Below are 15815 nucleotides of genomic sequence, written 5' to 3'. Positions count from 1 at the left end.
AATGAATCTTAATCCAACTTTGACTTCATTTTGTAAATAAACCTAACTGGTAAATGCAACTCACTTCAAGTTACTTTTGTGGTTCTAGTGGCCACCTTTGTTAAACCTTTTTCATAAACATTAGTCATAGGTTTGAGTTATCATAGTGGTTGATGTAAATCTCACATCATCCTTAGTGATTGGATTATAAGTCTTCCATGCTTATTATAGGGTTAACCCCTCACTAGCATGTTGAAGCCTTCCTCACATGGTGGATTGTTGGTTTAGGTTGAGTTTTCTCCCTTTGATAATAAAAGACCTTAAGGCTTTTGATCAAATAAACTCACCAATCTTTGAGATTTTTACCCCGAACTACGAGGTTTTGATCCTCCTTTGTGATGGTACGTAGGCAATGGGTTCATCCATTCAAACAACAAAACTTGTAAATATAATCCATTCTTTTCTCATCCCTCCAATCTTTTGCACAAATCTTTTCACAAATACCAACCTACAACACATATTTGCAAAAAGAGGTTCCCTTAGAGTACTAAGGATGTTTGGGGTGCGTAAAACCTTCCCATTTCATAACCAACCCCCTTACTTAGATCTCTGACATTTTTATTAGTTTTTGATTTGAAAAACTTCTTACTTGACTTTTGTTCGCTTTTTAGCCTTTCCTTTGGACAAATAAAAGTGCGGTGGCAACTCGAATTATATGTTTACTTTTGGTTTAGTCAATAAACCTAAAAGTAACGAAAACCCCGCTATAGAGGGATATGGGAGATGATGTAAATGTCATTGTACCGATGTTTAAGACCCCTGAGCGGGTAGTCATTCAGTTTGATAGTAGCAGCGGAAACAATGTCAATAGATCGGTATCACCGTTCATTATACGGTTAAAGGGCTCTGTCCCTCATGCATCCAATAAAGCTTTGCCATACCAATATAATGCCACTATGATTGAAAATGGTCAAGAGCTTCCTCTACCAAGTACAAATCCAGTGGTGAATATCATAGATATAGCAAAGGTGACCCGTAGTGGTCGTGTGTTTAGTCCAGTTTTCCCTAAGGTGGTAGAAGAGGTTTCTGTAGGAAAGAAGATAAAGATTCCAGTAGTGAATCCGGTTAGTGCTCCAATATGTCAGTCTGGGGAATCCAACAAATTGAAGACTAACGATGATGATGAGGTGTTAAGGTTAATCAAGAGAAGTGAATTCAATGTTTTAGAGCAGCTGCTCTAGATGCCGTCAAAGATCTATGTGTTATCCTTGCTAATGAATTCTGAAGCGCATAGAGAAGCTTTACAGAAAGTGTTGGAACAGGCCTATGTTGAGCATGATGTTACTATGGATCAGTTTAACAACATTGTTGCCAACATCATTTCTTGTAACAATTTGAGTTTTTGTGATGAAGAACTTCCTGAGGGAGGCAGGAATCACAATTTGGCGCTGCATATTTCAACGAATTGCAAGGAGGACGCTTTGTTCAATGTGTTGGTTGATACAGGTTCGTCGTTGAATGTGTTACCAAAATCAACTCTGTCAAGACTCTCCTACCAAGGCTCCCCGATGAGGTATAGTGGCATAGTTGTCAAAGCGTTTGACGATTCTCGTAAAACTGTCATTGGAGAAATGGACCTTCAGTTAAGATAGGTCCGAGTGATTTCCAGATTACTTTCCAAGTAATGGATATCCATTCGGCCTATAGATGCTTGTTGGGAAGGCCATGGATTCATGAAGCTGGAGCTGTGACGTCTACTCTACACCAGAAGCTGAAATTTGTGAAGAACGACAAGCTTGTCATTGCTGGTGGAGAGAAGGCATTATTGGTAAGCCATTTGTCATCTTTCATGTATGTTGATGCTGAGGAGGAGGTCGGAACGATGTTCCAAGCCTTATCTATTGCTGGTGAGTTAAAGAAAATAGGTGCACCCATGTCTTCTTTGAAAGATGCACAAGAGGCTATTCAGGCTGACAGTATTGATAAGTGGGGTCGTGTTGTGGAGATCGCCGAGAACAAGAACAGAGTTGGGCTAGGATTTCAACCAGAGCCATTCAGCGCCAAAGCCAAAGTTATGCAACCAATTTTCCGCAGCGAAAGGTTCATTCATGGGAATGGTCAACACTCAACTGCCATTATTAAAGACAGTGGTGATGAGGACAAAGCTTGCGCCAACTTTGTGACGCATGGCCAGATTTGCAATAATTGGGTTGCTGTTGATGTTCCTGTTGTCATTCATCATTTTAAGTAATTTGTTTTTTTTATTATTTTTAAGAAAAATCCTTCTCCTATGCCTAAGGGAGAAGTGAACATTATTGAGCATTTTTATTACTATCATCAATGAAATACAATTTTATTCATCCACATCTATGATGTTTTATTTTTATCTTTTTGCTTTTTCTAAAAAAGGTAATCACGAAAAACATAAATAAATAATAATCTCCCATCTGCATAATATTTGTTCGCACTCCACTTCTCTAAAATCAAAATAGCAAATCATTATTCATGTTGGTTCTTAAACCCATTGAATACAATGATCTTACTCCCTCTCCAAACTTTGATTTACCTGTGTTTGAAGCTGAGGAAGAGATTGATGATGACGAAGTATCTGATGAATTATCCTGTTTACTTGAGCACGAGGAAAAAGCCATTCAGTCATTTGAATAGCAGATTGAACTAGTCAACTTTGGTTCCGAGGATGATGTGAAGGAAGTTAAGATTGGGTCTCAACTGTGTCCAGAGGCTAAGAAGGGGTTGATTTATCTTCTTTAATATTATTCTGATGTGTTTTCCTAGTCCTATTGTTAGATACCTAAAAGTGCTTATTTGAGCTATCAAATATGGGTATCTTTCACTCCATTTCCTTGCTAAATTGTCAAAACCACCTTTGTTTTAGATAAAATGCAATACATTGATAAACGATCTTGGTACCTTTGATTTGTGTGTTATTGTGCAGGAAGAAGGCATAAAATAATTGAAAATGAAGACACAAGAAAGTTGGCAAAGGAACCAAAGAGACGATGCATTCATCAGCTAGCTCGCTATGCGAGAGCTGTAGCGAAGGACTCGCTAGGCGAGCTTCCAGCGAGCGTTGCAGCGAACGCGTCCAGACTTGGTGAAAAGCGCAGCCAACACTCACTCGCTAGGCGAGCTATCAGCGAGATCCCAGCGAGGACTCCAGTAGCCAAACCTTTCAACCTCGCTGGAGCGAGGGTTGAAGCGTGCCCTTCGCTAGGCGAAGGTTTTGTTCGCTAGGCGAACATGACAGTCTGAGATAGTCTGTTTCTCTGGGCGCAGGTGCCTTATGTGCCTCAATTAGACCCTCTCTAGGCGAGCCATTCTGCTCGCCTAGCGAGCATGACAGCCCAGTACAGCTCTATAAGTAGCAAGTGCCACTTTTTGGAGCCATACTTGATCTTTCCATACTTTTGTACTTTTTCTAGATATTTTCCAGCTTTTGCTCTAGAGATCTTTTTGACCTAGATTTCATTTCTCTTCATCTTTAAACCATCTTTTACAAAAAGAAGGTGGATTCCCATCCAATCTTGATTATTCGACTTGGATGTTGATCAACCTTCTTCCGAAACTTGCCGACCAAGCTACCATGAAAATGAGTAGCTAAGTCCTCCATTTGTCAAGGTTAGATGTAGATGATCATTAGCTTTGTGTGTAAATGTAAGGATCTTCATGTGTAAACTCTTTAATGGTGAATATATGATGAAAACTTTGTTCTTATTCAAAACTCTTTGTGTTGGTTTATGATCGAGAGATGTTTACCAACTCTTAACCTAGGTTTTCATCCAATCTTGTTTGTTAGCTAGAGATAGTAATGAATGATTTTGTTCACCATAAGGTTGAACCAAAAAGTTGTCATTTTGATAGGTTGTGTTAGAGATAAACAATCGATCAAAATGGGAAAACTCACAATGTGTGTTCGAGAGAAACACATTGGGAGGACTTTGTGAAATAATTTATCATCTAAAGGAGTTTATAAGATTGTTGATCGAACAAATACATGCAAAGTGATCGTTGAACCCTAACTTTGGCAATATTTCTCAAATATTCAAATCAAACTTTTACCGCCTTGTATTACCTTTTTATGCAAGATAACGTGATTAAAAACCAAAACCCCCTGTGTTACTTAAGCTAAGATTAATACAACCATCGAACGGCGGTGATATCTTACAATCCCTATGGATACGATAACAAAAACCCGACACTTAAAATTACAACTAACACCTATCAAGATATGTCTAATTTGGATTTTGAGATTGTGGAACATAAATTTCCGTTGAAGCCAGAATGCCCGTCGGTCAAGCAGAAATTGAGAAGAACTCATCTTGATATGGCAGTAAAGATCAAAGAGGAAGTGCAGAAGCAGATTGATGTTGGTTTTCTTGTTACCTCCGAGTATCCGTAATGGGTGGCCACAATTGTGGCTATTCCTAAGAAAGATGGAAAAGTCTGCATGTGTGTTGATTACAGAGATTTGAATAAAGCCAGTCCAAAAGATGATTTCCCTCTACCACACATTGATATGCTGGTAGATAATACAACTAAATTCAAAGTCTTTTCTTTTATGGATGGATTTTCCGGTTATAATCAAATCAAGATGGCACCTGAAGATATGGAGAAGACCACATTCATTACACCCTAGGGAACATTCTGTTATAGAGTGATTCCTTTCAGTTTAAGGAATGTTGGTGCAACGTACCAGACAGCTATGACCACTCTTTTTCATGACATGATACATAAAGAGATTGAAGTATATGTTGATGATATGATTGCCAAATAGAGTGATGAAGAAGAACATGTTGAGTATTTGTTGAAGTTATTCCAGTGCTTGAGGAAATATAAACTCCGCTAGAATCCCAATAAGTGTACTTTTGGTGTTCATTCTGGTAAGTTGTTGGGCTTTATTGTCAGTGAGAAGAGTATTGAAGTTGATCCTGCCAAGGTCAAAGCAATACAAGAGATGCCTGCACCCAAAACTGAGAAGCAAGTCATAGGTTTTTGTTGGTGTAAGCCCTAGAGGCCAATACTTTTGGTACTTGTATCGAATTATTTAAAGGCATTTTCTTTATTATGGTTGATTAATAAAGTCCCTGGAATAGATAGTCCGTTTAATGTATTAAGTGTGACTTAATCATGAGAACACATTAAACATAAGGACACTATTCTTAAAGTATCCGTAGTCGAGCTTTAGTGTGAAGTGGGATAACATTAAAGCATTAAGACTATTATGTTTGTAGACTGATGATCACATCTCATGGATCATGGATAAAGAGTTATCAAGTCTTAAACATAGGTATGAATATTAGGAGTAATATTTATACCAGATTGACCCGCTATGAGAATACTATATAGAAAGTTATGCAAAGTGTCATAAGTTATTCTCATGGTGATAATAGTGTATACCACTCTTCGACCTGAAACCACTATGGATCCTAGATGTAGAGTCGAGTGCTTTATTGCTGATCCAACATTATCCGTAACTGGATAACCATAAAGACAGTTGATGGGTACTCCACAAAGCATGCTGAGGGACATGAGTGTCCTAGATGGAATTTGCCCATCCTGCGTAACAGGATAAATGTCTATGGGTCCAATATTGAACTGGACAAGGATGACACGGTCTATACCTTGTGTTCAATATAGACATAAGGGAAAAGGGGTAATTATACACATAATTATTATCACAGGAGGTTTTGTCAGATCACATGACATTTTCGTGACTTGGGTAGCAGTGATGTGTTGCTAGATACCGCTCACTGTTTATTATGTTAAATACGTGATTGATGAGAGATAGAATAATTAAGGAACATCGTAATGTACGGTGTATTTAAGTAGAATACGAAATATGGTAAGGTACCAAGTACTTAAGTGATTTTGGCATATTATGATATATATGGGCCAAAATGCACTTAAGTGGGCTTTTTGGCTTGAAGCCCACACAAGTGGTTCTATAAATAGAACCCCTTGGGTAGAAGCATTGTAACTCACTGAGACAGAAAACACAACTGAAGATTTGGAATTTCGTATCTCTCTCTCACTCAAAGCCTTCATTCATAACAGCTAGCACTGCGATTGAAGGAATCCGTTCGTGTGGACTGAGTAGAGACGTTGTCATCGTTCAACGTTCGTGATCGCCCCGTGGATCTATATCAAAGGTTTTGATCATTATCAGAGATCTGCACCAAAGGTTTGAATCGCCACAAGAGGTAACGATTCTATCACTGATCATGCCCATTCGTAAGGATCACTAAATGGAGAAATTTTTAAATTCCGCTGCGCCTTGGATGGCTATTCTCCTTCAGTTTTCTCGGTCGCTTGAACTATATCTCAAGATTTATATCGCATATGACTGTCACATGTGCGTCTATATTCAAGCTTCTTCGGAAAGATCAGTCTTGTGATTGGAACTAAGTTTTCCAGAAAGATTTTGATAGTATCAAAGAGTATATGCTTGAACCTCCAATTCTGTCTCCACTTATTGAAGGAAGACCGTTGATCATGTATTTGACTATGCTTGATGAGAGTATGGAATGTGTTCTTGGTTAGCAAGATGAATCTGGAACGAAAGAGTGTGCAATTTACTACCTCAGTAAGAACTTCACCAACTGTGAGACTCGATATTCTATGCTTGAAAAGATATGTTGCGCATTGGCTTGGGCTGCTAAGCGTCTGCGCCATTATATGTTAAATCATACTACTTGGTTAATATCCAAAATGGATCCAATCAAATACATTTTTGAGAAGCCTGCTTTAACTGGAAGGATTGCCCATTGGCAGATGTTGTTATCTGAGTATGATATTGAATACCGATCTTTGAAAGCTATTAAAGGTAGCGTCTTAGATGACCATTTGGCTCACCAACCCATTGAAGACTATCAGTCAGTGGAGTATGATTTCCTTGACAAAGAGATTTTGTACTTGAAGATGAAAGATTGTGATGAACCATTGCTTGAAGAAGGGCCAGAACGGGGTTCCCATTGGGGTGTGGTATTTGATGGAGCTGTTAATTCGTATGGTAATGGCATTGGGGTAGTGATTATTAATCCTCAAGGCACTCATTTTCCGTTTACAGCTAGATTGACCTTCAAGTGTACAAACAATATGGCTGATAATGAAGCTTGCATTATGGGGCTTGAAGAGGCCATTGATCTCAGAATTAAATATCTTGATGTCTATGGAGATTCAGCTTTGGTTGTGAACCAAATCAAAGGTGAATGGGAGACGAATCAACCCGATTCGATATCATATAGAGACTATGCGAGGAGGATATCAACTTTCTTTACAAAGGTTGAGTTTCATCATATCCCTCGAGACGAAAACCGGATGGAAGATGCTCTTGCAACATTGGCTTCCATGATTGTGGTGAAATTTTGGAATGAAGTTCCCAATTTAACTATGATGCGTCTTGATAGGCCAGCTCATGTATTTTCTGTTGAAGAAGTTAAAGATGAAAAGACTTGGTATTATGATATCAAATGTTTCCTCCAAAGTCAGATTTACCCGTCTGGGGCATCTTTGAAAGATAAGTAGACTTTGAGAAGATTAGCTGGCAACTTCTACCTGAATGGTGATGTGCTTTATAAGAGAAATTTCGATATCATTTTGCTCAAATGCGTGGATAGACACAAAGCAGACCTGTTGATGAATGAAGTCTATGAAGGTTCCTTTGGTACCCATTCCAATAGACATGTTATGGCAAAGAAGATGTAGAGCAGGTTACTATTGACTGACAATGGAATCCGACTGTTGCAAGTTTGTGAAGAAATGCCACAAGTGTCAAATTTATACGGATAAGATTCATGTTCCTACAACACTGTTGAATGTCATTTCCTCTCCATGGCCCTTATCCATGTGGGGAATTGATATGATTGGCATGATTGAGCCCAAAGCTTTGAACGGACATCGTTTCATTTTGGTGGCTATTGATTACTTCACAAAGTAGGTTGAAGCGACATCATATGCAAATGTGACCAAGCAAGTTGTTGTAAGATTTATCAAGAATAAAATTATATGCCGTTATAGTGTGCCAAGTAAGACCATTACTGATAATGGATCAAACTTGAACAATAATATGGTGGAAGCTCTTTACAAAGACTTCAAGATTTTACACCATAATTCTTCTCCCTACAGACCCAAGATGATAAGGGTTGTTGAAGCTGCGAATAAGAACGTTAAGAAGATCATTCAAAAGATGGTTGTGACATATAAAGATTGGTATGAGATGCTTCCTTTTGCTTTGTATGAGTACTGTACATCCATCCACACTTCAACAAGGGCAACCCCTTTCTCTCTCGTTTATGGTATGAAAGTTGTGCTCCCCGTGGAGGTTGAGATCCCATCATTGCGTGTTTTGGTGGAAGCCAAGTTGACTGAAGCTGAATGGTGTCAGACCAGATATGATCAGTTGAATTTGATTGAAGAGAAGAGATTAATTGCCATGTGTCATGGTCAGTTGTATCAGCAGAGAATGAAGAATGCATTTGATAAGAAGGTCAAGCCTCGCGTGTTCAGAGAAGGTGACCTCGTACTCAAGAAGATCCTATCTTTCAAACCTAATACTAGGGGAAAATGGACTCCTAATTATGAAGGCTCATACGTTGTTAAGAGATCCTTCTCATGCGGTGCTTTGATTCTTACAACTATGGATGGTGAAGAGTTCACGTGTCATGTGAATGCCAATGCAGTCAAGAAATACTTCGCCTAAAAAGAAAAGAACAACTCGCTAAGTTGAAAACCCGAAAGGGCGGCTTAGGCAAAAAATGAGCGTCTCGGTGGATTGGAAACTCGAAAGGCCGATCCAGGAAAAATTTAGAGACATAAAACAGAAAACTTATCTCGGTAGATTGAGTATTCCATCTTGGGACAATCTAGACAAAAATTAGGGATTATGGCCAGTAACTGCATCCGGATGGTCCTGATCTTTGAAATTTTTTGAGCAAATCATTGGTTTTGGTTCATCATTCTCAACAGAAGACAAGAGCACGGTGGATTTCAAAAGTTGGTAGGTAGAGTAGTGGTCATTGTATTCAATGTAGCCCTTTTCCATGTAAATTACCACTTTCAAACTTTGTAAAGATCCATGAAGTCCCGTCATTGACGGACTACCATTCTATTAAATAAAGTTGAGCTTTTCATCCAATTATTTCTGTTCTTATTTACTTCTGTTAAATAAAATTGAATTTTTATGATGATAATTTTGAAATAAATTAATGAATAATTTTTTTTCTTAAAAATGATAAAAATCATTCACTTTAAGAATAATCGATTTCAGCAAAGAATGTCAACAACAATCTAAGAGCAAGTAAGTCTTGAAGTATGAAGCATTGTTGGTTTTCCCCGAGTAGTTAGTTTGGCAACTTTTTCCTCCCCAACAGTACACCAATTATCCCCAACTTGGTTGATGAGTTTCTCCCCGAATATTTCATCACCCCTAGTAGAGTTGGTGGGTCTCATCCCCAATTGAGTTGATGATTGACCCCCTTTGCAAATCCATATTCCCCAGCTGAGGTGCACATGTTTTGTATCCCTTAGTTTGTGATTTGGATGACCGGGCCCTGGAGATCCGGAACCTTTATTTGGTTTCCATTTTCATTTGATTATGTTGCATAACTTCGACAGTTTCTCCTTTGCGTGAATCAAATTTGGTTATCTTCACCTTGGAATGAGTTTATTTCGCAATTTCCAAGAAGAATTTAATGATTATTGAGGAATGTGAGAATATTTGTCACAACATCCCCAACAATTTGCTTATTTCCTCATTCAGAGTTTTATCTCTTGTATTCCTTGGTAGAGTTCATCTTCTAATAGAAGTTCCCTCTTCCCTGACAGTGTTTGATTATGAGTAGTATTTGATTTCGTCCCCTGCAAGGTTGTCTCCCATTTAACAAGGTGTTGACTTAAAGTTCCCCGCAATGTGGATTTGTTTGGATCCTCAGCAGATCCTTCCCTATCCTCGGCATGTTTGGTTGATCATCCTTCAATAGTGCTCTCCTCCCGCAGAGTTTGCCATGATTAATTGAAAGCATGTTCTCCATGACTTTCCCAGCCAGAATAGATTTATTCAGAGCCAGATGGTTTATTTTTATCCCTAGCATTTTTCTCCAGTTGGTGTTTCCATCTTGTTGAGATTAGCCAAGTATTGTAGTGATGATTGTAATCTTTGTTATTTGTATCCTTTGTGTTGTTTTTTCAGCATAATCATAATCATATACATGCACGTTCATGCATAAAACACAAAATCAGACATTTCATTATGCATTTTATCACATTGATTTTTCTCCAGATCCCCTACTTTGGTGATATTATTTCCCCATACAGTTTTGATGTGTGTGTCATCCTTCAATTGTAGAGTGTTAACCCCTTAAGCAGAAAGAGTTTAACCTTTCTCATTCCCCACTGAGTTATTCCCTCGTGGACGATTATTATTTCAGTTTCTTCCCTAGTTTATTATCTGGATGGAACCACTCCCCTTGAGTTATGTCCTCATTGGGTTGAGTCCTTATTTGGTTGTTTCTTCCTAGTTTTTACCTAGATAGATCTTTTGGTCTTCAAGAGTCTATTACCCAGTAACCAGTAATATTCGTCTTGATATTAAGTACATTACTTTTTCCTAATACCCGGTAAATGTAATCTACTTCCTTGTTTTCCCCAGCGGATTCGTTTTCACGTTTCCCCAGTAAGTTTATCCTTGATATGTTCATCTTGACTGGTGACAGATATTCTTCCTTTATGGTTTTCTACCCAGTAAAAAGGTAGTTGTAATCCCTATTTTGTTCCCCAAATAGTCTATCCTCGATATGCTCATTTTAACCGGTGACTAATTTTTTCTTCTTTGTGGTATTCTACCCAGTAACCGATAGTTGTAATTCCTACTTTCCCCTATTGAGTCTATCTTTGATATGTTCATCCTAACCGATGACAAATATTCTCTTTGGCATTCTGCCTAGTAACTGGTAGATATAATTCCTATTTTCCCCCGACGGTCTATGTAAGACCCCAATTTTGACCCTAAGATCCCTCATGCTATCTCACCATATGCATTGGCTTTGGGATCACACCTTAGCATCTTCCTTACCCCTCATTCATTGGGTTTTCATTGGGAGAGGTCACCAAGCACATTTGATTATATCATACTTTATTTTCCTTTGCTTACTAACCAAAATGCCAAAAATATGTCTATGCATAGTTTACTTCTTTTGTAGGTAGTGTATGCATTCACCCATGCTCCATCAAGCTCATATATAGGGTTTGAGACCCTCAATGCAGGGAAATTAATCAAGATATGGTTCACATTGACTCTAGACATCATATATGGATCCCCATGATCTTCACCTATCATTTTGATCAAGAATTCATCAAGAGTTTGAAGCTTGTTTGCCTTGGAAGCCCTGATTCATCTGGGTATCTTATGTGACTTCCTCAGTAAGTTTCTTCATAATTTGATTAAATATTTCAAGGTATACTTCATTATACATCATATTATGCATATATTATCGTCCATGAGTCCAAGATATCAAGATAACTTCAAGTTTGTAAGTTGGTTCATGGTGGTTGACCAGAGAAAGTCAACTGGTCAAAATTGGGGTTCCCTAGACCCTATCTCCTACAATTTTTGTCATATGAAAATGATTTCAAAAGAAAAGTTTCTCCGTATGACATTCCAAACAACTTTTATGTTTATTTCAAGAGCTAGTTTTTCTTGGAAAGTCATTTTTTATGGTGAAAGATTATAGGTCATTTTGTCTGAACCCTAGTTCGGAGGTCAACTTCCAAGGACCATAACTTGCTCAATTTTTATGATATGAAGGCCATTCAAGTTTCATGATTAAATTCAAGGCGTACTATCTAGCTTTTATTCTTTTAATAAATTCAAATTAAACTTTCAAGGGCATGTGCCAAGAGGAAACATTATAGGTCACTTTGGGCCATTACCATTGAACACGTGATTTTCCTCAACTTCTAAAATGCATAACTGCTTCATGCCAAATCCAAATGAGGTCAAATATGTGACCAATTGAATAGGTTTGAAAGAGATACAACTTTTATAAAGGAATATTTTCCATTTGAAAGCCATAGCAAAAGTTATTCAAGGTGGAAGAAGTGAACATTTGACTTGATACCTAGAAAATTTTCAAATATGTTTGATTTCCCAAACTTCCAACTCATAATTCATCATGATCCAAGCTTAAAATGGAAAAGTGTTCAACATGAAAGTTGTTTCCCTTGATCTCACCTTTCCAAAAAGTCAAAGATCATCTCATTTGGCTAAGAATTGGAGGACTTGCGCATGTGTTCTTCACAAGGCTTCATTTGGATGAATTTCATGTTCACATTCCAATTACCATTGCATGATCACATGACACACTTTCAGCATTGCACATGAGGAAATTTGGACCTGATTACATCATTTCGTGGGCCTATCACACGCCCATGCATCCATGCAAGGGAGATTGCTATTTTGGGCCAATTTTTGAAATGTGTAGAAAACAATTGCATAGCCTATAAATAAGACCCTTCATGCTCAGAATTAGGCACACCTTGCCCAAGCTTTGAACCTGCAATCCAAACCCTCACCATTAGAGAACAATCTTGAAGGTTTTCATTTAAAAATCGAGTTTCAATCGCACTTCAGTTTTGTAGTTGAAACTCCAAGAATCCAAGCCTTTCCTTGATCCAATTCAACTTCTGCAAGCTTCTGAAGTCAAGCCAAGGCCAATTGGAAGCAAGATCAAGCAAGATTAGCTCCCTCAAAGGTGATTTTCTAGAATTTTCATCTCTTCTATTCTCTCAATTCTCCACCATTCTCTTTGAGTTTTGGTTGACTGAAGTCCTACCAATGTAGGCAACAAGATTGAGTTGCTTTGAGGTCAAATCGAAGCAACTCAGTTCATGATCCTCAAAATTCAAATCCCTGTATCTTTTTATATACTTGGAATTGGAGAAAATTGAGGCCAGATTCATTATCCTGAGCATTTTCTCTTTGAAATAGTGTCCTTGTTCTTCATTTTCCATTGAGATGAAGTTGGACCAGTCCGGTGGAGGTCACCGGAGACCTAGCTCCGGTGGTGCGCTGGCACACCTCCTGGCCATCTGATCATGTTTGGATGTTCTAATCTGGACCTTTGGTTTGAATTACCACGCATACAACACATTGACTCAAGACCACAATGGAACGCGCGCGTGTGGCCATCAAATCCTCCACCTCAATTAATGAGGGGGATCTGATGGCCCTTGTTTTTCCTTATTTTATTTTAATTTCTGATTTTATGTTTAATCCTTTTATTTTTTTAATTCATATTAATTTCATTTTTAATCCAAAAAAATATGGGACTTTCACCAAAAATCTTTAAATATTTTTCTCTTTCATATTCTGAATTAAAATTATTTTTTGGATTAATTTTGATATTTTTCATAAATTAAATGTTTTTGTGCATATTTTTAATTGTTTAAAAATACTTCTGACTTTTCAAAAATCATGATTTTTTTTGTCTAAGGTCCTTTGACCTAGGATAAATCTCTTGGCCATTTATTTGGTGTTTTGAAGAGATTTTAGATTTTGACCAAATTAAAATATATTTTAGTTCATTTTAAAATTTAGTTTTAATTGATTAAATGCTTAAAATTTATGTTGAGCCATTTTTATGGTCTTGTGATGTTTGACTTTCTGTTTGGGCCTTGGGCAAGATTGATTTGACTTTTGTTGGATCAAAACCATTGGATTTAGGGGATTGATGAAATGTACATTTCATCTCCCAAAATGAATTCATGGTTTTGATTTGATGAAATTCCTCCCATGACCAATTTGTGGTTCTATCTTCCCCTCCCTCTTCATCTTCATCCCTATTCTTTCCCATTCCCTAATTTGACCAATGAAATCTCTAATGTCTTAAGACTAATTGGTTCATCAATGACCTTGTGTCAGATGAACCAATACAAGTATGATTGAGATAAGTCCTTCCGCGTTGATATTTTCTTTTAGTGTGTGGTATGTTTTAGGAGTTTGGTTCTTCATACGAAATCTCTAACATGCATTAACGCCTAAAGTTTTATTTTCCGGTCTCAGATAGTTGTGACTTCTACATAAGTCCAATTACGACTGCTTAACATAGAACTAAATTTGACCCTAATGGCATAGCATTCTAGTAAGTGAGATTGTAAGTCTCCCATTCTTCATGGTATTGTATGAAGACTTGACCTTTTTCCCTTTCATGAGAGCTAGTGGCATACTTATTGAATTATCCAAGTTGGAGCCCTTCTCATGGAAGATGTCTTGGTTTAAGGATTCATAATTATGAAAGAATGGTTGAGTGTTCTTCAAAGAATGACTTAATCAATTAAAAACCACCACTAAAACTTGACTAACCTTTGACTAATTCTTATTAATATTACTTTACTTTCAAGTCATTTATTTTATGCAATTTAAATTTCATTCATTTATCATTCATTGCCATTTACATTTCATTTAACTTGTTTATATTCATGTCATTTTCACTTTGCTCATTTGAGCCATATCTTGTGATTGTATATTTTGTTTGTACATTTTTGTTTTGTTTGTGGTCTTAGGACCTTAAAATACTTAATAACAACAAAGACCCTAAAAAACATCTGGTGAGCTGTTGATCTTGATCTAAACTCTTGGACTTAGAACTAGGAAACATTCCCTGTGCAAAAAGGACTTGGCCAATGCCAACATTTTGAGACCAAGCTATTGTAAATTGAGCCTTCATTTGATGCAAGCCTTAGATCTTGTTTGAATACATCTGCTACTCTATCTTTGTGCTAATTGTTATTTTGACCTTGTGTCTGATGCTTTGCTTTGAGTTGATCAAGGAGTATTTCATTTGATACATGAGGAGGCCAAGAAGACTGCTAGCTTTTGGGATTGCTTGCTTGGATGTGGCTATCTTTATTTGATGCCTTGATCTTCATGATATCTAGATATTGCTAATTGCTCATTTATGATTGCTTGATTAAAGTCCAAAGGGAAAATGGGTTTCTATATGACATTCTTGTTTGTTGGATTGCATTCCATTGGTCAGATCTTTTCAACTTTTAACTTTTAAATTCATTCTTAGAGTAATCTCTTCATCTCCTCCCCACTTCTTAAATTTCAAAATCTCTCCCTTTTTTAAGAACCTTTTTTGCTTGCAATTTCAAACTTAGACTTTGTTTAAATGATTAGAAACTTTGGCCTTATTCCAATGAATTTTCAAACCCTTTTCTTAAATCAAATTTGTATATAAACTTAATCATATTGACTTAACATTTCAAAAAAAAAGACAAAAAGAACTAACAACTTCACTCAACTTTTGGCCCTTTGTGCCTTTTCTTATTAAACCTTTATTAAAAGCAATTCACGAACTTCTTAGAATTTTTTTACCACGAACTACGAGGTTTTGATCCCTCATTTTTATGTTGGTATGTAGGCACAAGTCTGAAGGTCTTGTCAAACACAAAAATATAATCAATGAATTCTTTTCTCATCCTCACACTCTATTTTTCTCAAACATCATTTATACCAAAAACACATGCACACATAAAAAAAGGCTCCCTATGAGTACCTAGGACACTTTGGATGCTAACACCTTTCCTCTGTGTAACCAACCCCCTTACCTGTAATCTCTGGCATTTTATTAGTTTTGATTTGAAAACTTCTTATCTTTGGGTTTTGTTCGTACTTTTCCCTTTTCCTTTGGAAACGATAAAAGCGCGGCGGAGACTCTGGTTTTATTGACGTTAAGCTTATTCATAGCTTGATGGTCATGAATTTACCGCTATAGAAATTAAGTGGCGACTCTACTGGGGAGTAGTCCTCAGTGGGT

The sequence above is a fragment of the Lathyrus oleraceus genome, chromosome 3, assembly GCF_024323335.1.
Source record: "Lathyrus oleraceus cultivar Zhongwan6 chromosome 3, CAAS_Psat_ZW6_1.0, whole genome shotgun sequence".
Classification (NCBI taxonomy): domain Eukaryota; kingdom Viridiplantae; phylum Streptophyta; class Magnoliopsida; order Fabales; family Fabaceae; genus Lathyrus; species Lathyrus oleraceus.
This window is presented reverse-complemented; position numbering follows the sequence as displayed.